This window comes from Musca autumnalis, unplaced genomic scaffold, assembly GCF_047663935.1.
Source record: "Musca autumnalis isolate F117 unplaced genomic scaffold, ASM4766393v1 scaffold_3, whole genome shotgun sequence".
Lineage (NCBI taxonomy): Eukaryota > Metazoa > Arthropoda > Insecta > Diptera > Muscidae > Musca > Musca autumnalis.
The window spans coordinates 157,670,600-157,695,488 of record NW_027411866.1 but is presented as its reverse complement, the minus strand read 5'-3'; the positions used below and the strand labels follow the sequence as shown (position 1 = coordinate 157,695,488).

Genomic DNA, 24,889 nt, shown 5'->3' with positions numbered 1-24,889 from the left:
GCACTGTGGTTCCGTCCGTGGACAAAAATCGAAAAATTTAAGGCGACAAAATTGATTACGATTGAAATAAATATTCTCTAAACACATTAAATTTTTACATCCAATATTATTTTTGCCAATTTACTGCGGTAATATGTCAACTTATGTAAAGTTGAGATTTGTATGTGGTGCCTTTTAAACGAAAAAAAAGCAAACCATTCGTAGCTTATGAGTGAAATTATAAAAATTATATTACAATTACCAAAATGAAACTTACAGTTGATGGCATTGACAATATTCTTACGGAAAAACAAATGCATAATTCGTTTTCTAACTTCCTTAAAAAAATTCCACTGTGAACCGAAATTTTGGGGCAGAGATAATTCCTTTTGGGTATGAAAGCCCTTGGTGAGTATATTAAGAATCCCGAAGGACAGATCCGCCGTGAGTCGAACTTCTGAGTTATGGCGTGATGAAGTTTCTGCTGAAGACCTTGTAAGACATCTGAAATTAGCGTTATATCTTTGTTAACTGTTGTTTTAGCTTATTTACGAGATGACATGTCTGCAGTCAAATCGAATGAGGATTTTTTTCGTACAGCATTTGACCTTCTAACTCGCTTCCTTCAATGTCTTTTTCGTCCCTTATTTTAAGAACCGCTATAAAAATACCACAAGGTGACGTTTTTCAGCTTCGAAATTTTCTTCAAATATGTCGCTCAAAACATTTTAGATACGGCTCTCATTGACAACTAATCAATTTTGTCTCATTTTCACGGTCCTTTTGTGCATTTACCCGTTTTTTTTTCAAAAAAAAAAGACTATATTTTTTATATTCGTTATTTATTGGTTGTTTTTCTGAACCCAAACAGGGTAAATGTCAAAAATGACCATGAAAACGCTACAAAAACCAAAAATTTTCTGAGCGACACCTTGTTTTGTAAATACAGAGGAAAGTCTCCAGTTTACGATAAAAAAAATCCAGCTGCCCCCATCTGCCACCCCGTAAGTTATACTTCCCCTTATACCACGCCTGTAAAATCGCCAAAATTCCAAAAAACCGGAAGTACGTTTATGTGGGAGCTTTACCTAAACGTGGACCTATATTGAACATTTTTTGCACGGAAATATGGTTTTCCCTCCGAAGTCAAAATACAAAATTACAGCCAACACGGTTAGTAAATTTGACTAAAATCATCGAAATACCGAATATCGGGAGGTATGTTGTTCCCTCACAACTCAAACTACAAAATTACAGCTAAATCGGTGGAAAAATATAGCTAAACTCGTCAAAATACCGAATATGGGGAGGTACGTTTATATGGGAACTACGCCTAAACTTGGACCTATATTGAATATTTTCTGGGAGCAGGTATGGTATTCCCTCCGAAGTCAAAATCAAAAATTACAGCGAACTCGGTGAGAAAATCTGGCTAAAATCCGAAAATTCAGAAAATCGGGAGGTACGTTTATACGGCAGCTATAACAAAACGTGGACCTTTATTGAACATTTTTTGAACTCAAAATGCAAAATAACAGCCAAATCGGTTGGAGAATTTGGCTAACATCGTCAAAATACCGAATATCGGGAGGTACGTTTATATGGAAGCTATATCTAAACCTGGACATATATTGATCTTGTTTTTAGCACGGAAATATGGTGTTCCCTCCGAAGTCAAAATACAAAATTACAGCCAATTCGGTTAGAAAATCTGGCTAAAATTTTCAAAATACCGAATATCGGGAGATACGTTGATATGGGACCTATATATATCTAAACTTGGACTTATAATAAACATTTCTTGCAAGGTGGTATGTTGTTCCCTCAGAACACAAAATGCAAAATTACAGCCAAATCGATTGGAAAATTTGGCTAAAATCAAATATAAAACAAGTGAGCCAAGGCTATAGTCGGGTCGGGGCCGACTATGTGATACCCTACACCACTACCCTTGTTCATAAGCTTTTGACTAATAAAATTCAAAATATTAAAATTGGGATAGCTTAGCGCCTTTGCTCTGAATGTCTTCATTAACACAGGTCCAAATAAAAAATGGAAAAGTGGGATGTATGCCAACCATCAATAGGCTTCTTTCTGTGTTAGACCCCCATCAACCCCCAAAATTTCGTGAGGATCCGATCAAAATTTCATAGTGTGATTGCACAAAAATGGAAAAAGGGATGCATTACCGACTATTGCGATATCTCTGTTGTTTGGCCACCTATGACAACCTACTTCACATCGTTGTAAAGGTGATATTTTCTACTTTCCTTTCCAGGGTTTGCTTTCGATATACCTCCTACAGAAGGGAGATATTAACTTTGAAATAAAACGTTGGCCTTTTTTCCAAATATTTTTTTTTGTCACATTCCGACCCCTGAATAATATCCGACCATTATCAAAAATCAAAAGGTTTTTTTCTCTGTGGGACCTCCAATAACACCCAAAATTTCGTGACGATCCAATTAAAATTGCGACCTGTAGCGTGATTTCCAAAAAAGTGGAAAAATGGGATGTATTACCGACTATTGCGATATCTCCGTTATTTGGATACCTACGCCAACCTGCTTTACATCATTGTAATGATGGGATTTTTTACCTTCATTGTCAGACTTTGCCTTTGGAAGGTCCGGAACCAAAGCTGTGATATTCGTCATTATTATTAAAATCGCAAAAATGAAAAGTTGTGTTCTATTAGCGGCTTTTGCGATATCTTCGTTGTTTGACCACCTACGACAACCTACGTAACATCGTTGCAAAGGTGATATTTTCTACTTTCATCAGCAGGTTTTGCTTTTGATATACCCCTTTTAGAAGCAGAGATATTCGCTTTGAAATAAAACGTTGACTTTTTCTCCAAATAAGTTTTTTGCCCATTCCGACCTCTGAATATTATCCGACCATCACCAAAATCAATAGGCTTCTTTCTCTGTAGGATCCCCATTAGCCCCCAAAATTTCATGACGATCCGATTAAAATTGCGACCTGTAGCGTGATTACAAAAAAATGAAAAAATGGGATGTATTGCCGACTATTGTGATATCTCCGTTATGTGGCCACCTACGCCAACCTACTGTGCATCACTGTAAAGATGGGATTTTCTACTTTCATAGTCAGACTTTGTTTTTGGAAGATTCCCAACCGAAGCTGTGATATTCGTCATTATTATTAAAATCGCAAAAATAAAAAGTTGGGTTCTATTAGCGGCTATTGCGATATATTCGTTGTTTGATCACCTACGAGAACCTACTTTACATCATTAGTAAGGCGATATTTTCTACTTTCATGGCCAGGTTCTGCTTTTGGTATACCCCATATTGAAGCTGAGATATTCGCTTTGGAAAAAACGTTGTCTTTTTCTCCAAATAAGTTTTTTGTCCATTACGACCCCTAAATATTATCCGACCATCACCAAAATCAATAGGCTTCTTCATCTGTGTGACCCCCATTAACCCTCAAAATTTCGTGACGATCCGATCAAAATTGAGACCTGTAGCGTGATTTCCAAAAAAGTAGAAAAATGGGATGTATTACCTACTATTGCGATATCTCCGTTATTTGGTCACCTACGCCGACCTAATTTACATCATTGTAAAGATGGTATCTTCTACTTTCACAGCCAGGCTTTGCTTTTGGAAAGTCCCCAACCAAAGCTGTGATATTCGTCATTATAATTAAAATTGCAAAAATGAACATTTGAGTTTTATTTGCGACTATTGTATATCTTCGTTGTTTGATCACCTACGAGAACCTACTTTACATCATTAGAAAGGCGATATTTTCTACTTTTATTGTCAGGTTTTGCTTTTGGTATACCCCGTATAGAAGCTGAGATATTCGCTTTGGAAAAAAACGTTGTCTTTTTATCCACACAAGTTTTTTGCCCATTCCGACCCCTAAAAATTATCCGACCATCACCAAAATCAATAGGCTTCTTCCCCTCCGGGACCCCCATCAACATCCAAAATTTCGTGACGATCCGATCAAAATTGCGACCTGTAGCGTGATTACAAGGTTTAGATGGACAGACGGACAGACGGACGGACTGACGGACGGACACACATAGCCAGATCGACTCAGCTCGTCGAGACATTCATTTTGGTATATATAAGTATGGGTCTACGACCATTATTTCGATGCGTTACAAACTTTTTGGCCAAAACCAACTTATAATACCCTCCCCACATAGTGGTGTAGGGTATAAAAAATCGGGCAGTACCTTCATATGGGGTCTACTCTCAAATGTGGACCTACATCCATTAATGTTTTTCTCTCTTCTGGGCTCGTTATGAAACTATGTTTAAAATTTCGAGGCGTTAGCTCGATTATAACTATTTTTGGCACTCCTTTCCCTACAAGTGGGACCACTGTGGGATGTACCGATTTGGTCTAAAATCTGGCCTTCACAATATTTTGTGAAAACTTAGTTAAGGTTCGATGATGCGCCATATCGATTCACTCCTTCAGGTACCTCGCACGATATCCCTCGTAGGCAGTAACCGAGTTGGTCCATGGTCTGCATATTATAATATACATATCTGCGAATCTTGGATACAGTTTGAATATTGACTACATTTTTTAGGGTACTTCCCCCACAAAAATTCAACATGTTAGTTTAAGTGCAGTTTAGGGTATGTTCGAAGATTATTTGGAAATGTATACCGATGTTACTCCGTGTTCTGTTTACAGCGACTTTATGTTTTTCGTGGGCATGTCCATGCTTCCTGACATAGTTTTCCGAAAGCTATACGGTGACGGTTAACGATAATAAATTACTCCCAAAATAAGATCCACTTCCAAAATGGACAATGTCGATACATTCCTTCTGTTACCTCCTCCGCAACACTTTTGAGCTTTAATCCAAATATATTTCTTCTACAAGTTCATACTCCAAAAAGGTCTACAACATCTGAAAAAACATGTATTAGGGTTTTTTTCAGATTTTGTGGCCATTTTTGGAGTATAAACTTGTCGAAAAAAGGGTTTTGGTTGCGTAGCCGGTATTCGATTCGATGTTGTTAATAAAAGAAAGTTTCAATTCATACATGCTGAGGGTGTTCTCTGTAATAATATATCTCTTGTAATAACAAAATAAAACCCCAACTGCCATCAAGCGTAATGGCTGGTAGGCTCGGCGTCTCTCCACCGGGCAGTAAAATTCAAAGATGGTGCTTATCGGTCAACTTCTTCCAATACCTCCCACACGAAAGTTAAAAAAAATATTCGCTATAATGGTACGCTCGATATCTATAAAACGGAGCAACCGATTTGGTTCAATCTTGCAATATACTGTCCAAACTTATGTTCGAAATAGGTCATACCGGTTCACTCCTTACTCACAAAAGTGCATCATTATTGCTTATGTACATTTTAAGGTCTGTTCGTAAATTCTTAGGGAATTTTTACCATAAGGAGGACTTTAGGGTCCTTTTTATGAAATGGATAATGCGATTCATTTCTTCAAATGGCTCCTCCGTAACACTTTTGAGCTTTAATCCAAGTTAATTCCCTTAGTACAAAATTTTTGAGGAAAATAATTGTTGGTATGCAGCCAGTATTCGATCTGTTCATAGTTACAAATTCACATAGGCTGAGGGTTATCTCTGTCGGGAAAGCAGACAGATACTTTTTCACACGTTTTTTATGTAGATTGTGTTGCTTCAGTCAATTAAAGGAATGATAAGTTCCGCTGTTTATGACACCTCCTCACAAGCGCGTAAAAATGTATGCTTAATACTTCCATAATGTCTGTTGTGACCTACGAAGGTTAATGATCTGTTCATAGTACAACAAGTAAGAAAGTATCAGTCAGCTGTGCTGACGGAGATATACCCTCAGCCACTGAAAAAAAAAAAAACAAAAACAAAAAACCAAACACAAAAACTATCTTCTATATTAATAGAAGAGTAAAGTGATTGACTGATTGATTCATCAACGCCCAGACGAAACGGCTGAAGAAATTTTGGGTGTGGACCACTCTTGGTCCGAAGGGCACAGATAAGGCTGGGTTGTTGGAAATTCGAACTGGAAGGGTACGAAAAGTACTAATACACTTATGATTTGGGCGAACGGATAGAGTGGGAATCCTGAAATTTTGAATTAAGGCTACTGTTGGAGAGTAAAATGGAAGTAGTTTTGAAAATTCGTACTTTTGGGTACGAAAAGTACTAAATGGTACTAAATTTGGTACAATTTGGATATAGGTTGAACGGATAGAGCTGGAATCCTGAAATTTTGAATTAAGGCTACAGTTGGAGGGTAGCATGGAAGTAGTTTTGAAAATTCGTACTTATGGGTACGAAAAATACTAAATGGTACTAAATTTGGTACAATTATGATTTAGGCGAACGGATAGAACTGGAATCCTCAAATTTGAATTAAGGCTGATGTTAGAGAGTAGAATGGATGTAGTATTGAAAATTCGTTCTTATTGGTACGAAAAGTACTAAATGGTACTAAATTTGGTACACTTACGATTTGGGTGAACATATAGAGTTGAAATCTCGAAATTTGGAATTGAGATTACTGTAGGAGCGTAGGATTGAGGAAGGTTTGGAAATTCGTACTTATGTGTACGAACAGTGCTACTTACTTACTTAGTTGGCCCATTACAGAACATTTGTTCCATAGACCGAACTAATAAAAGATCTCCACTCCTCTCTGTTTTTCGCTTGACTTTTTGGAATACCGCGCCTTTTCATTTCTTCATCCACTTGTATGCTCCATCGAAGCTTAGGCCTGCCGATTCTGCGTGCACCGCCATGTGGCATTTATTCATACGCCTTTTTAGCGGGTTCATCATCCCTCATTCTCATGATATGGCCTAGCCAACGCAATCGTTGCATCTCGATACGTTCAACTATATGCATGTCTTTGTATAGCTTATATAGCTCGTGGTTCATACGACGTCGATATTCACCGTCAACGCAGATTGGTCCGTAGATCTTTCGAAGAATTTTTCTCTCAAACACACCAAGCACTGCCTTGTCTGCTTGCGCAAGTATCCAGGCTTCGGAGCCATACATTAGCACGGGTAGTATGAGTGTTTTGTATAGTTTTATTTTTGTTTGACGAGATGTGGCTTTGTTTTTAAATTGCTTACTTAGACCATAGTAGCATCTGTTGGCCAATACAATTATTCTTCTTAATTCACAACTGATGTTGTTTGTTGTGTTTATGGCAGTGCCGAGGTAGACGAAGTCTTTAACTACCTCAAAATTGTACGTACCAACTTCCACAGTTGGTCCGAGCTCTATGGACGCTTTGCGCGTCGACACCATCAATTTGGTCTTTTCGCCGTTTACCGCCAGACCCACTTTCGCAGATTCTGCTTCGACCTTCCTAAAGGTATCAGTTACTTCCTTTACTGATCGTCCCATGATGTCTATGTCATCAGCATAGGCAAGTAACATGTGGCTATTGGTGTAAATTGTGCCATTTGTTTTGACATTTGCATCTCGTATTACCTTTTCCAGCAAAATGTTGAATAGGTCACACGAAAGGCTGTCTCCTTGTCTGAAACCTCTTTTGGTACAAAATTCTTCGTTAAAGTCATCTTACAAAGCCGGATGAGCTTTGCGGGGATACCAAATTCAGACATTGCGTGAAATACCTTTGATCGGAGGGGACTGTCGAATGCCGCTTTATAATCGATAAAAAGGTGAAATGTGTCGATCTGCATCTCTTGGGTCTTCTCTAGGGTTTGCCGCAGGGTAAATATCTGGTCAATGGTGGTCTTGCCAGGTCTAAAGCCGCATTGGTATGGTCCAATTATTTCGTTGATCATGGGCTGTAGTCGTTCGTACAATATCCCTGACACTATCTTGTAGGCGATAGGGATAAGACTTATGCCCCTATAGTTGGAGCAACTTATCGGCGCGTCGCCTCCGGTTTTAAACGGCTCGGCTGGTAAGCCATCGGCTCCTGCTGCTTTATTATTCTTCAGCCGGTTGATTGCTGTTTTTACCTCATCTTGGCCAGGCGGTATACATTCTATACCATCTTCTGGGATTGGATCTATGGTATCATCGTCTTCGCTACTATTGGATACCAGCAGATTGGAGAAATGTTCCTTCCATATCCTGAGCACGCTATTTGTATCTGTTACCAGATTACCTTGCTGGTCTCTACAGGAGGATGTGCCTGTACCAAAGCCATCTGTTTGATGTTTCACTCTTTGGTAGAATTTTCGGACTTCATTCTGGCTCCTGTACATCTCGATTTTTTCACACTCCCGCTTTTCCATTTCTCTCTTTTTCTTGCGGAAAAGACGTTTCTCTTTTCTCCCGATATCTCTCTCGTGCGCTACGCGTTGCTACTGATTGTAAAGTAGCTCTATATGCCGCATTTTTCTCTTCGGTAGCAGCACGACACTCCTGGTCATACCATGTATTCCTTTGTGGAGGCCGCTGGAATCCAAGTATGGATTTTGCGGCTGTTTGCATGGAGTGGGCAATATGTTGCCATTGTGTTGTTATGTTATCGGGACAAGGAGTGCTCGCGTTAAGCAATTGGGCTAGTTGAGTGGAATATGCTGTGGCTATATGTTGTGTTTGCAGCCTATCGATGTCCAACTTCCGCGTTGTGTCTGTTCGTGCTTTATTTGCAACGTTTAGACGGGTACGTACCTTTGCTGCAACAAGGTAGTGGTCCGGAACGATCGTACATCCAACACGCTGGATGAATGTCTTCCATCTATTACAACATGATCAATTTGAATACTTGTTCTTTGATCTGGAGACAGCCAGGTGCCCTTATGAATATCGAGATGATTAAATCTGGTACTTCTACTACCATGTTTTTTGCAGCTGCAAAGTCTATCAGCCTCATACCATTGTCAGATGTTTCACTGTGGAGACTGAATATCCTTTCCAATTTTGGCATTAAAATCGCCTAGAATGATTTTAATGTCATGGGCAGGGCAACGGTCATATGTTTCTTCTAAGCGCTCGTAAAATATATCTTTGCTCTGTTCGTCCTTTTCTTCAGTGGGAGCATGAGCGCAAATAAAGCTGATGTTGAAGAATTTAGCTTTTATTCGAATTGCAGCAAGTCTTTCATTCACTGGGGTGAAGCTGGATACCAGATGTTTTAGTCTCCGACTAACTACAAATCCGCAACCAAACTCATGCTTTACGTCATGGCAGCTATAATATAGTGCGTCACCTTTAGGTGTTGTTGTGACGCCTTTCCCAATCCATCGTATTTCCTGTATGGCAGTAATATCGGCCTTGTACTTTTCAAGTACATCTGCCAATGCGAAGACTGCACCTTCTCTATAAAGAGTGCGAACATTCCAGATGCAGATTCGCAGATCATGGTCCTTAAAACGTTTGCGGGGTTCGTCAACTTTAGAGGGGTTTGTTTTTCTTTTCATTCGTTTTTTTCATAGTAGGATGTTTTTCTAGGGGAGGGTTACTAACCCGACGCCCAAACCCAAGTTTTTAACGTTCTTATGGGTGAACGCGCGGCACATGTTAGCTCACTACCTTTAACGGGTGTTAAAGGCAGTTCCCCAGGTGACACCACAGGGAGGTCAGTGTCCACTTGAGATGAAAGAGGGACCAAGATAAATCCTGCGCTTTGTCATGTTAAAGCCGGTCAAGACCGTTGCTTGGTATCATTCATCCCCTACGTCACCCACGAACAGTGCTAAATGGTACTAAATATAGTACAAATTGGATTTGGGTGAACGGATAGAGCTTGATTCCTCAACTTTGGACTGAGGGTCACTGATGAAGAGTAAAAAAGATGTACCAAAGTACTAAATGGTACAAAATTTGGTTCGATGGGGATTTGAGTAAACTGATAGAGCCGGGATCCTAAATTCGTAATTGAGATTACTGTTGAATTATAGGATTGAGGTAGTTTTGGAAATTCGTACTTATGTGTACGAACATTGCTAAATGGTACTAAATATAGTACAAATTGGATTTGGGTAAACGGATAGAGCTGGAATCCGGAAATCGGGAACTAACATTACTGTTGGAGTGTAGAACTAAGGAGTTTTAGAAATTCGTACTTAGAGTACAAAAACTACTAAATGGTACTAAATTTTGTACAATGGGGACGGAAAAACTGGAATCATGAAATGTGGAATTGAGATTTTTGTTGGAGTGTAGGATTGTGGTAGATTTGGAAATTCGTACTTATGGGAACGAAAAGTGCTAAATTTGGTACAATTGAGATTTTTGAATCTGGAATCCTTAAATTTGGAATTGAGATTACTGTAGGAGTATAGGATTAAGGTAGTTTTGGAAATTCGTAATTATTGGTACGAAAAGTACTAAATGGTACTAAATTTGGTGCAGTGGGTATTTGAGGGAGCGGATAGAGCTGGAATCCTGGAATTTGGTATGACTACGGTTGGAGTGTAGGATTTAGACGTGGAGGTAGTCTTTGAAATTCGTACTTATGGGCACGAAATATACCAAATGGTACAATTTGGATTTGAGTGCACCGATTGCGCTGGAATCCTGTTTTTTGGAATTAAGGTTACTGTTAAAGTGAAGGATTGAGGTAGTTTTAGAAAATCGTACTTATGGGTATTTACGAAGAGTACTTAATGGCAATCAATTTGTTGTTGTTGGTAGAGACAGTGCTGGAATCTGTATTCTTTGGATTTAGGGTGAGTATTGGTGTGCAATGTTGGTCTCGATGTTAACATGTAAGGGTGAAATACTGCTCTTTTTGAAAATCGAACTAAAGAGGTACGAACAGTACTAAAATAACAATAAATATTGATTAAAATTGGTATTAGTGCAATAAAATTTTCAGTGTTCGCCATTTTCATATTTTATATTGTTTATTTGTTTTTTATATCTTTTCGGCATACGAAGTAGCGAGCACTTTGCTAGTGCCGTATATAAAATATATTGATTCTGTATCACGAGTTTGTTTTAAAATATGTATGTACTGTAATGTGGGGCTATACCAAATCATTGTCATATACCAAACATTTTTAGTAAACACACTTCTTCTAAAGCACTCGAAATGTTATACTACGTTAATCTAAGTTTGAAAAAAAAAATTAATAAAAAATAATTTAAAAAAATTAAGTTTCAGTATTTTATTTAGAAATGCACTTAAAACTAGAAAATAATTTGTCGCTTAGCCTCAATAAATATATTCTTTCTCATGAAATAAAACGCTTGTCGTTTAATTTTGCCACCATTTATAATTTAAATGCAAGCGTTTTATTTGAGAGATTCCATCATGAGAAAGAATATTGTTACGAATGTAACTGATAGGTTTAAGTTAATTTAGTTTAATTTCCGTTAATTTAAAAATTTGAATTGTAACGTAAAGTTTTTATTACGCAGTTACTTTATTTAAGCAACAACAACCACCATGTAGAATTCCCTTCATCATTCTAGTTCTTACTTTATCTTTCATTAATGTGATTTTGTTTGTTTTGCCATAATAATGTAATTATCGTTTAGTTTGCTACTCTTGTATTTCTTGCATTTGTTTGTTGTTGTAATTACGTCATTAGTGTGCTTGTCCACTTGTATTGATCTTCGCTCGTGTATGTGAGAATGATTGTTCGCTTAGGGGTAGTTTACACTATATGTAAATGTCATATGACATGAAATTTTCCATCGTTATATATTCGCTAATATGTGTAATATTGAAGATTTTCCTTGCGCCATTTACTCTGTGCGTCCACACCAGCAAAAATGTAAAACAACTACGTCTCCACATTGCCTCCGTGGGTAAATATGGAATGTTTTTATTTCGTATCATATGACATTGATAGATAGTGTAAACTACCTCTTAGTGCGAATTTACGTCTGTGTGTTCGTTGCACAGATTCGAGGTGTTACCAGATGTTCTGGATAACTCTCGAACAGGGAGATTTTGGGATAAATACAGGTGGAATCAGCAACGGCGAGTTAGTTGTGTTTTAAGCGTTGAACTTAACAGATCGGTTAAAGAATAGCTGCGTGCTAACTAGAGACAAGCTGTGTGCTTAGTAATTTAAGTCGGTTCTGAATAAGTGTAATAAAGTAAACCCTGTTTTATTTGGTACAAATCGTACTGGGGAATAAAACAACGTCTACACGGAGATTAGTTAAATCTAATTCCGTAACAATATATTTATTGAGGCTAAGCGACAAATTATTTTCTAGTTTTAAGTGCATTTCTAAATAAAACACTGAAACTTAATTTTTTTAAATTATTTTTTGTTTTTAACTTTTTAGTAAATACATTTTTTTGAACACTGAGAACAAAATTATAGTCAATTTATTTGGATAAAAACTTTAAAATGCCTGAAATCGTGTAGTACCGATATTTAAAGGGTATACCAAAACCTGGACTTATGTCCATAATTTTTGGTGAGGAAGTTTTTGTACCATTGGGAACTTCATATGCCAATTTACAGCCAATTCTGGCTAAAAATTAACACTTGAAATCGGGCCGTATCGCTATATAGGGGCTATACCAAATCCTGGACCTATGTCAAATTTTTGGTGGAGAAGTTTCTGTACCATTGGGGACACCAAATGCCAAATTACAGCCCATTCGGGTTAAAAATGAGGATAAAATCCTTAAAACACTTGGAAACAGGTGGTACCGCTATATGGGGGCTATACCAAAACCTGTACCTATGTCCATGATTTTTAGTGAGGAAGTACCAGTGGCCAATTCGGTCTAAAAATGAAGATAAAATCCTCAAAATACCTGCAATCGGGTGGTACCGTTATATGGGGGCTGTAGGAAAAAATGGGCCCATATTCATGTATTGTCATCCAAATTTGAAAAGTGTGCAAAGTTTCAGTTCGATTAGTCAACTGCAACTGTGTTAGAAATGAGTTACAAGATTTGAACTAAACGGACACCAAAGCAAGTTAAATAAAACACTGTAAAAAGTTTTAGAGTTATCTTGCACAATAGCTATTAAAGTATGCGCCGGCAGGATTCTAGAGTCTTTGGGTCACTCTCTTAGGAAGTATTGACTTACTCCGGAAAATAGGACGGACATGGCTAAATCGACTCCAAAATGTCTGAAACGAATTTCGTCCAAACATACTTGGGGTCTAAAACCGCTATTTCGATGAGGCACATTTTTGGTCGTATCAAAATGTATATACCCTTCCTAACGTAAGGGCTGAGAGTATAATTAGGTCAACTACTCATGTTAAATTTTTTTTTACAGTAGGATAATCGGAATGATTCTTTTATGCTTGTTCCAATGCAAAGTTCCTTTATTTAATCCTGGCATTTCCTTTCTCCGCACACCCAAATTCACAAGTCAAGAGCACGAAATTCACAAGTAAGAATAAAAACGAAAAAAATTACAATTTAAAATTCTCATCCTTTGTCCGAGACAAGAGAAACATGGAAGTGGATGAATGTGTCAGCAGATTATGCAGGAAATGTATGAACATGGTTAAAATACTTGAACGCTGTGCCACTTAGGGGTATCAGAATGACATTAATCGCATAACCACCAGAGAAACACATAAAAGCTTTTCAAAATGGACCAAAAGTGAACTAATGTGTGTGTGTCTGTGTAGATAGAAGTTAGGAGAGTGTTGAAATGTGTACGTGTCCATTTCTTTGCGTTGTTTTGGAAAACTGAAAAATGCTATGTGCTGACTTCAAGCTTATACACTGAATGTTACATAGTATGGCTGGCTATTAGATTGTTAAAATGGATGTATCCTTAAAATTGCTCTATGGATACTTGAGTCAATGTGCGAGTATGTGCAAATTGTTCCAGATAAAGCTAATGTTTTGTCGTTCATTTTAACGTCTCTGCTGACGATGTTTTATCCAATAGTTGTATACAAAAGCAGCAACGCTGGAAATGGTAATAATAATCGAGTCGAGTGTGTGTGGAATACCGATGATGATGATAATGATGATGGTGACGATGCACCATACATGCCAAAGTTCTAACCTTGTGCCCTGAACCACAACTAATATATTATGAGCAGACATATGCTATGAAAAGGCAACGGGCCAGATAGTCCTTTGGGAAGATGGACATAATATTTTTCAGAATCACTCTATATGTACATATGTATATGCTGCATAATGTGAACGAACATTCAATAAGATTGCAATCAATAGCCGAGGTTATCGATGATTACATTTTAAACTATGTACATACAAAGTTGGTAATTTAAAAGAGGTTATCGATGTTATTTTTCGTTTTTCTGTAGGACAAAAAGAAAATACATTTCAAAAAGAAATTATTTGATTTTATTGCATGCCTTGTTCTGATAAGATTTTACTTATAGGAATAATAGTATTAGTAATGGAAAATCTAAATTCGTTACAACTGATTTGTTTATTTTCGATGATTTCGTTAGTGACCGGCCTACATGGACACAGCCAAGGCTGGCTGCACGACCAAATATTTTTCCCTAATAATTCATTCAATACAATCAATACTTTGGTGTTTAGTTTTTGGAAGCATTCGGAGAGCATGTATCAAAACAAGTAGCCGTGGTTATTGGGATCATAAGTATGTCTTCCTAGGTGGCTCTGCTTGCGCACAAAACATTTGTCCCATAAGCCTAAATAAGACTAGATTTGCACCTTTTTTCATCGTAGTCTTGGTCTACCATCTTTCCAATTACCGCCTTGTGGCTCATGTTATATGTCGTTGTCAGTGTATATGTATGTATGTATGTATACTAGTGTTATGACTTTTTTACCTTTTTTCTCAAAAATGATTTCCAGTAGCGGGAATGAATGAACGTTTGCCTATTAATGCCTAAAATAACGTCCAATTCGTTTAAGTTTTTAAAAGTGTTCCGCACAAACCACTTTCAAATTATATATTTGTTAAGAACACCATGCATCGAAAACTTTTTCTCAAAAAATGATCTCCTTTTGCACGAATGAATGACCTTTTGCCTATTAAAGACTAAAATAACCTTTATTCCATTTAAATATTGAACAAGTAAAAAAGTATCAGTCGGCTTTGCCGACAGAGATACAAGTGATGCACGAAATCTATCTGGCCTAGGAAACACCACGTGTTGCCGGGCGTCATTTGAAAATTTCTTTGGAAAGTTTGACAGTTTTAAGCCTAAACGTACTCAGGACAGTCTGTCGTACGACCATGTGATGTGTTGCTTTCAATGACTTGAAAAAATTACTTTGCAAAAAGTTGCAAAGGAATAAAATAATGTAATTTTCGGTCAAGAATTTTTCACAAATTTCGATTTTAATCCCCAGCAAAATGTTCGATGCCAAAGATGACATTCAATCATGGGATGCAAGTGATCTAGCATGTCATCTTTTTAGCATCTTCATCGATGAATTTTATATGAGCGTGGACCCCAAAAGATGACGTTCTTTTCTGGATCCTAAGCATGTCATTTTAACCAATGCGTTGACATGTCATTTCCACCAATGCTTTGGCATGTCATTTCCACCAATGATTTGACATGTCATTTTCACCAATGCTTTGACACGTTATTTTCACCCATGCTTTGACATGTCATTTTAACCAATGCTTTGGCATGTCATTTTCACCAACCACTTGGCATGAAATTTTCATGTCTTGTTTGGAAAATGGAAATGCTGTATTGAAATATGGTTTTCATGAAAAACAAAACTCTTTATTAATTCAAAGGAATTCATGAAATAGTTACAATTAATTTATCAGTTAAATTTTTAAAAAGTTTACATCCAAAATTGCAATGTAATCACCACCGCTGCAACGCAAAAGATTACTTCCTCCGTTCTCCGCAACTGATATTCTTTCATCTTACAAAAGGTTTTTTCAATTATCCTCCCATCACCAGTTCAGATTTCAACATGGACTCCAAATGCACTCCTTTAAGTATTTTTATTTCGTAAATTACTTTTATTTTATAATTTTGTTATTTTATAACAACATTTTGGTAATTTATACTCTTTTGTTTAGTGACGGAAATATGTAGGGATCTACAACCCGGCTTGCTTTAGGGATCTCTAAGAACAAAATGTAACGAACGGGGAGGAGAGACTCTTTATGGAAAATACCATTTATGCTTAATTAATTTATTTTTAATTGTTTCTTTCCAAAAGTAGATTCTTCTTTATTTTCAGATTCTTGTTCCTTTTCGTTTCGGACTTTTTTTTCAAATTCCAAGAAGCGAGATTTGATTGATTTCATTCTATGTCAGATTTAGAACAGTTCAGTCCGATTCTATTTTTAGCTCGATGGTTGGGATTTCATATAATACCAATTGTTTAGAAGTTTTAGTTCTTTGATAAGCAGGAAATGTAAGACAACATCACGACGACAGTTCTAACAACTACAATCTACTTATTTTTACTACGATAACAATTTTTCCTTTATGTTATCGGAAAAAATTAGTAGATTTTTGCAGTACTGGAACATACCAAAATGAAAATAAACAGGTGTGTAAATAAAAACACAAACATCATCTCTATTGGATCGATGGAATGGGTACAAATGCTGATGAAAAGATCGGATCTTTCACGACTTCCTTTGCATTGGTTCAAATCCTAATGAAAAGATCGGATCTTTCACAAATTCCTTTGAACCAATGCAAAAGATGACATGAAATCACGTCATCGCAAAGAACCCCTTCCGTCAAATTTTGCTGGGACTTTTCTACAAAAACTACGGCACTTACTCTCCTGAAATTGTCGTGGAATGTACACGGATGGCCCCCGGTGAAAATAGGCTACATAATTTGTTGAATTTCGGAAGGGGCGGGGCACTTCCCCTATACCCTATTTCTTTAAAAATGCTACATTTGCAATAATTACGAATGTATCGGTTTGGAAATTAATTTGCGAGATAATTGTGGTTGTGTCTCCGACCACGCCCATTTTTTAAAATATGTTACATCTATATTTGCTAAACTTATGAGTGCATGGGATTGCAAATTAATTTTTCAGACAAAGGTGGTTGCGCCTCTGAGCAAGAAAAACGATGTATTTACAAATTTCCCTAAATGGTGAGATTCAGCGGCAAAAATTGTGGACGAAATTCTTTTCATAGAAGTTGGAGTCGATTTAGCTATGTACGTCCCTCTGTGGGCGAAATCCAAATCTAGCGGGGAAAAATTAATAACTCCTAAGCGGCTATAATTTGATACAGATGGTACTTATATGTATAGGTATGATTACACTGAGTATGGCGAATATAGCTCACCGTTAAATCATATCGTCCTTGTAACGGTACCTACGCATATAAGGTATTTTTGGTATGTGGACCACATTTCACTGTAAATTTTTCTAAATTTTAGTATTTAGTGTCCCCAGGGGGTATATAACATTATTTCCAATTATAGGGGCCATAGGTCTACGTTTTGTTCTATCTACGATATTTTAGTTATTTTAAAGGTATGCATCACATTTTTCAACCAAATTGGCTGTTCTTTGGTCTTTCGTGTTCTAAGTACACACAAAACCTCCGCACCAAAAATGTTCGACTTAGATCCTTAGTTTTAATAGAGTGTCCATATATAAGTATCTCCCGATTTCCTGAATTAAGAAGGTTTTAGCAACATTTTCCGACAGAAATGGCTGTAAATTTGGTTTTCGGGGTTTAATAGATAAAACACCTACACACCAAACAATATTAAGTTAGGTTCACGTTTTGGTATATCACCCATACAAAGCTCCTACTTTAAAGTACGTATTTTCATGTAAAATTGGATTTTTAAAATTGTTGATAACATGAAAAAAGGCAAAAAAGGCAGACGAAATGTTTGCAGTGGATACCTCAGAGTATGAAATATAATATTAGAAAATCCCGATAGTGTTTCCGTGAGTTTCCCATAAGTTGCACGTTACTCAAAATGCTCTAAATAGAAAAAATCGCATCTCAATGTTTAAAGTTTTTTTTTTCAGAATATTTACAACATCAGATAATGCTACCATAATTTTTTTAATAAACAGTACTTCCAAACTTTATGAAAAAATTAAATTATGTTCATCTTTATATTCGTTTCTCCATATTACTTGTCAACATACAAGTTATCAAAAAACGCCAAAACGGCCAATAACCACTGAATGTTATTTTTTAGGTCTACCAGTATGTTTAAAAAAATACTGCATTAATGATTTTTACTTAGCTCTTGGTCAGTTTTCGGACTTTTTCCCCACTAGATTTGAATTTCGCCCACAGTGCGTCTGTCTGTCTGTTTGGTGCGCACGATTACTCTCGAACGGATGAACCGATTCGAACCAAATTTTGGGTATCATAATATTTTGTCCAAACTTAGTTTAAGTTCGAAGATGGAACATATCGGTTCACTCCTTGGGGTACCTGCCCCACAAAAGTTCACAATTTTTCTGTAAAATGGTGTGAACAATAACTCTTGAAGGGAGCAATTGATTTGGTCCAAACATTGCACATCGTAGTATTCCTTCCAGGTATATTCGGGCTCGAATATGGACTATATCGGTCCACTCCTTCGGGTACCTCCCCCACCTCGGATCGTGTTGATTCTTTTTGCAGAAGGTTGTTCTAGCTGCCTCATTTACAACGATACATTTTTTTCCGGAGTAAGTCAATACTTGCTGAGATAATTATCCAAAAGCTCCAAAACCGTTCCTGTACGAGTATATACAAAAATTGCTATTGTGTAAGATAACTCTAAAACTTTTTCAAAAATGTCTTCCAAACTTACCCTCTTTATTATAAGTCTTCTTTTCTTATAGTTTGGATTTTACGAACAGATTTATAGCGTTCTGGTTAACTTAAAGTTAAATGTTATCATTAAATTTCAAGGAGGACATTCTTGGCATTTACTTTTAATGTGAAAATTATTGTTCTTATGCCTCCAAATTGGTTTATTATGAGTTTTCAAATCCATCCAATAGTAAAAGAAGACATGTACTAATGGCTCTTAGTTTAACATAATTTAATATTTCGAGCCCTTTATGAAGAAGTTTGGTTACTAAAAATTTTTGGTATATGGTAATATTCAAAAATGTTTTACAATCGTTGAAGTTGAGGTTCACCATTTAATAAGTCGCGAATTGTCAATATATTTTATACAATATGAATATATTTATATTAATTGAGGTGTTTTAGCCGGGGTCGCATAAAATGAACCATAGCAAATAATTTATGTGGAAGCTGTGTTGGTGGTAATATTAAAAAATGGGTAAAAATGTGTTGAAGTTTACAAGTTTTTTGTGTTCTTTCTTGATATCTGGTCAAACCACGGAAAATTCAGACCTGAGCTCAAAGAAAGAATTGAAGAATACCCCTTGGGCAATATGGTTCTAATGTATGACTTTTCGATATGTACACTGCATCCCCCTAAAATCGACGCTGACATTTTGAAGTTTTGAAATCTGGGTTTTTTGAATTTTTCTTATAATTGTTACTCAAACTATTTATTGGATTTTAGAACTCATGATTCCACGTCGTTTGATGTATATCTCATGAGTGTGCTTCATACAGCTCCACAGTAATAGGAGTCCAAACTCGAAATTTTGGTGCGTAAATTTTCTTTAAAAACCTATTTTTTGGCTTCAAAAATTTACAACTGTGACTCAGGTACCCTTGAACCCCGCGTGATTTTAGTTTTTTTTTTTACGCGCCGGATCTAATGAACCCTTCCGCTTTCAAATCCATCCACTAAAACGGCGGTTATAGATGCCTTGAAAGTAGGAAATTCTGCACAATTATATTTTGAAGATCCCGCGAACTGAACCTCGATTTTCTTTGGTTATTTTTACATAAATGTAATCCTTTATACCCGATTATATTATTTTCCAAAACCGTGTGGCATAAATTACCGAGATTCTGGAGTAATATTCGTATTTCGTATAAAATAGAATTTGGTAGCACATCCGCGGTTCTTGACGAATTTGTTTAAAATTTGTTATAATGACGTATTTTTTATAGGCGGTCACTGAAATCGGATGCGCCTTATAATCTTATGTACATCGCGCAATTTTTACCCACATTAAGGTTTTTTGAACAGTAAGATGCAGCTGACGGCACACTTTGGCCACTGAATGAAAAGTGGAAAAATCGCTACATATTGATAGAGATGCACTCGCTGTATCTGAAAAGCGCATGCGCCTTAACTGATTTTAACGAATTCGCGAATTATACATTTTTTAACTTTTATGTTTGTTCTTTGGTTGTAATTTCAATATTACTTTCTATTTCATAATCCTATTGTTTATCAAAATAAGCAAATACACTTTCGGGTTTGTCATCGCATTTTCCCTGAAGAAGTTTCAGCGAAGTCCGTCAGTCCTTGCATCGGAATTTAGCGAAATAGTAGAATAACTCCCAAAAATGTTTTTTTCTATTTTTCGTATTAAACAAAAAAATATATTTTTGAAATAATATTCAAACAATAAGTTTTCGTCTTTTGTTTTTGCTGTAATATTGCAGTTATAAATCCTATCGTTAAAATTTTAGTCTCATATTTTTCTGCGCGTTGTCTAGAATCTGTACGTATTTTTAATTTATTTTTTTCGAGTTTTATTTGGACTATACATTAGAATAAATTAAATTTACTCCAAGATTTTTTCAGTATTTCTTGATTTTCCGCGAAAATAAAAATACATTTAGTAAATATTTAGGCATCTACGGATAGATATTAAATACTGTTAATGCTTTATATATACATTTTCTTATTACAGCAAATATGGAATTTTTAAATATTTGTTCTTTATAAGGGAATAAAACCCCCCATAACTTTGGGGCGCAGCATCCAATTTTGTGAACGCGAACAGATTAGAAACCACGACTTTTTTCTTAATCTATGTTCCAAAAATTGCGGATGTGTTCACAAAAAATTGTTTAACATTTCTTCCAATGGAATTGCAAAAGAAATTTTGAAATTTACCATATGTCAATGATTTGGTATAGCCCCATATTACGGTACGGTCTCCACCGAAAATTATGAACACAGGTCTACGATTTGGAATAGCCCCATATAACGCTATCGCCAGACTTTAGGTATTTTGAATCTTTTGTCGATATTTTCTGGCTAAATTAGCGATAATTTGGCATTTCGAGTTCCCAGTGGCCAGAAATATTCTACCCTAAAAATTGTCTACATAGGTCTACGTTTTGGAATATCTCCCATATTACGGTACCATCCGATTTCAGATATTTAGAAGGTTGTATGGTTTCGTTCTATATGGGCTGTAATTAGGCATTTAGTGTTCTCAGTTGCCAGAGGACTTCCCAATCACAATTTATGGATATAGGCACTTTCGTAACTGAAAGAAATATATTTATTATAGTTTAGTTCAGAATATTTCATGGAAAGTTTCCATAGAAACTATGGCATGATCGAACTTTGCGTTTTTATTTGTTTTCTTTGGAAGAGAATAATACATTTCAAACAACTTTTTAATTGCCTCACAAATAATTTTTCCATTGGCTTTAAGCGGCTTAGAAGATACTAAACTATTACAAAAGAACTGTCGAAAATTTGAAAAATCGTTTAAAAAATGTATGAGTAAAGCTGGGTACACATTGTCAGTTTTGAATGACAGCTTTGTTGTTGCTTGCTAGTGTGGCCGTTCATTTTTGTCATTCTTCAAGCAACCACAAAATATTTTGTGGTTGCTGGACGGTTGGACAGTTATCGATAATTGCAAAAAAGTCGTCATTCAAAACTGACAATGTGTACCTAGCTTTATGCAAATTTTTTGTGTGTTAACTTTTTGGTTTTTTGTAGTATTTTATACATATTTTTAACTATCGCTCCCGTGGTTTTGTTCTTATTTTAATTTTTCTAAATTATATGAATAATACGCTCCCATGTGTGAACCTTAAAACTACGAAATATTACAAAAAAATTTGAAAACATACAATTGGATATCAAAACCAATTTAAGTTTGCCTAAAATATAGTTTCTGAGAAAAATTAAAAAGTTCATCCCTTGTCTCCCTTGTCCCATCTGGGATGTTTGTGGAACAATTATTATTATTATTATTACGTATTTTCATCTTTAGGGGCACGACACTTCCACACCTTCCTATATTTTGACCTAATCTTTTGGTTTTCTTAGTTTTAATATGTTTACTATCGGAATTCATCCATATGTATGGTTTAGAAATCGGTGATAAAAAATTGGGTTTCTGGCCAGACCAAGATATTCTATACAAATTTCTATACAAATTTCCCATCTTTTATTTTGAGGGTACAGCTTAAATAATTTTAATAAAAATGTTTTGTTATCTCGGCCTTACCTTTTTTGAGCACGAAAAACAACAATAAAGAAATAAATTAACATGTCAATCAGTTTTATAATTTTCTTCTCTACGATCCACACAGTGCACAATTTTCCACATTTAATGTTAATACAATTTTGACGGCTATGCAAATTTACCCCCAGCGAAGTATAAACAAAAGAAAACAATAATAATTTTTGTTCCTTTGTGAGTACTTAATTTTATAAACACAAAACATTTTCATCACAGCAATAAAGTGACATTTTTTATGGAAAACCCCATTTTCTGTATTGCAAATATTTGTGTTTATTTTATGGTCTATTATGGCTCGGCCTACGTACTAGCCAGAGTTTTTATTTTTGTTTTTTTCTGTTTCCTTAAAAGCCCTGTGAATTGAGCAATGAAGACATTTTTGGGGGTAATTTATACAGATTTTCAAGAAAGCTAAAAAATATTACAATCAGGTTTTGTTGTCGTTTTCTTACTTTACAACGACGAAAGGCTATCCAAAATTGTCTTGATGTACATAAACGTATAAAGAAAAGATACATTCCATGAATTTATGGCACAACATAGACTTATTAAATTTTCATAGAAAAATACATATTTATGTGTGTTACGTCCGAGTAAAGTTCAAGACAAAAGCCACACATAAAGCTTTGACATGAAAAATCTTAAAAGCCAAAAATGTAAAATATTTGTGTAATATAACAATTGGGGGGAAAGATAGAACTCGCTCTAAAGCTAAAAATCGTAAAACACAAACTTTTATTGCATATACACACATATCAGAAATCACCATCAGCGAACAAGAAAAAAAGAAGATGTAGAGAACAACAACCACCACCATCACCTCCGTAAAGACATGTTGTCATGAAAATGTCAAAATAAGTAATAATAAAGTTTTGTAAAACAGACCTCCTCCTTCCCCATGAAAAGAAAAATATCTTAGAATATTGTTTAGGACAACAGTAAGGAAAGTGTTGAGGAAGTTATTCTAAGAAAATAAACCAAAAACAATTTTAGAATGATTTATGACTTTTTCCCGCAACATGTTTACCATTAATTATGAGATTTTCCATAGAGAAACTGGGGAGAAAAATTGCACAATTTCTTCTGATGAAATTGATTTTAATATTATGGCTAAAATATTTTGACCTACATATATCGTGTAAAGATTTTTATAAGCAAATATCACAAATCATTAACAATATTAAAACAATTGAAGTCGGTTCGATGGTAATCGGCTTATTATTGTCGGCTCGTTGCACAGTAGTCGCAGCCCTTGGCCTAAATTAAAAAAGTGAAAAAAATGAAATTCTACTTTTTAGGTGCCACCGTGGTGCAATGGTATGCACACCCGCCTTGCACGCTGAAGGTCGTGGGTTCGATTCCCCGCTCAGGCAACATCAAATTTTCAACGGTGGCAACATACCTCTCAGTAATGTTGGCGACCTTTCCTGAGTATTTCAGTCATGTAAAACTTCTCTACAAGTGGTGTCGTAAGGCACGTCGTTCGGACTCGGCGATAAACAGTAGGTCCCATATCATTGAGCAAATATGAATCGGCGTGCACTCATTGATATGAGAGAAGTCTCCCTTGTCCCGTCTGGGATGTTTGTGGAACAATTAAAAAGTCTACTTTTTGGTACCAAATGTGTTCATATCTACTCCTAAGAGGTTATATTCCTCTAAAATAAAATGGTTATGGATTACTTCTTACCGTACTTTTTAAGAACACCATCAATAAAAATAGGTAAAAAAACTTTTTAAGTTAAACGGTTTTATGTTAAACATACATTGCAATGTTTAAGATAAATGTACTAAAAACTAAAAAATAATAAAATAGATACAGTCGTGGGAATTATAAACATATGCATAGACTAGACTAAAATAAAACCGTGGGGCACGTCAATTGTCTACAATCGTTGATTAAAATGTTTGTTTTGTAATGTTACACTATAATTAGGCAGTTGTTCAACCGACAACGATGGACGTGTGATAGGTAGGGCTAGAATGTGAAAACAAGCTAGCAAGCTCGATTATAAGCGAGTTTTAGGGTTTCATAGTGGTGAGCGAGTAGTACTTTGTCGATTAAAGACAAACTACGAGCAGTGAAACGCTTCCTCGCCAGGCAGCAGTGTGAATGTCCAACGATAAACTAGTTGAAACATCTCTTTTATTTACATGGAGAGTATAACTATTGGAATTTCCATGAGCAAGAAATAGTAAGTAATTTCCTCACCGTCTGCGGGCCAACTGCATAACGACGAATTAAACGATTCTTCTATCGCACATTAAGTCGATAATTTGTAGACAATTGACGTGCCCCACGGTTTTATTTTAGTCTAGTCTATGCATATGTTTTTAATTCCCACGACTGTATCTATTTTATTATTTTTTAGTTTTTAGTACATTTATCTTAAACATTGCAATGTATGTTTAACATAAAACCGTTTAACTTAAAAAGTTTTTTTACCTATTTTTATTTTTAAGTTTTTAGTTTTTATTTCGCATTCTGTTTAATTCGTTTAGTGCTTCATTATTGCAAGGTTTCTTGCCCGTTAGTATATTGCAGTCCAACTCCTCTATACGTAGTCCCTGCAAAGATCTTACTCTACTAAGAGCCACGTAGGCTTGACCTTCTTCAAACAGTTTCGCACCTAAGTATACGACTGCGTGATCCACAGTGCAGCCCTGCATTTTATGTATAGTAGAAGCCCATGATAGTGTTAAAGGCAACATTCTTCTTTCAGCCGTCCCGTAATTG

At 35.9% G+C, this 24,889-nt stretch overlaps 1 protein-coding gene across 1 annotated transcript in view; it reads left to right on the top strand.

Moving 5' to 3' along the window:
• Positions 1-24,889, top strand: part of LOC141398348 (uncharacterized) — a 152,626-nt gene that overhangs the window by 111,202 nt on the left and 16,535 nt on the right. The gene's annotated exons all lie outside the window — the stretch shown is intronic.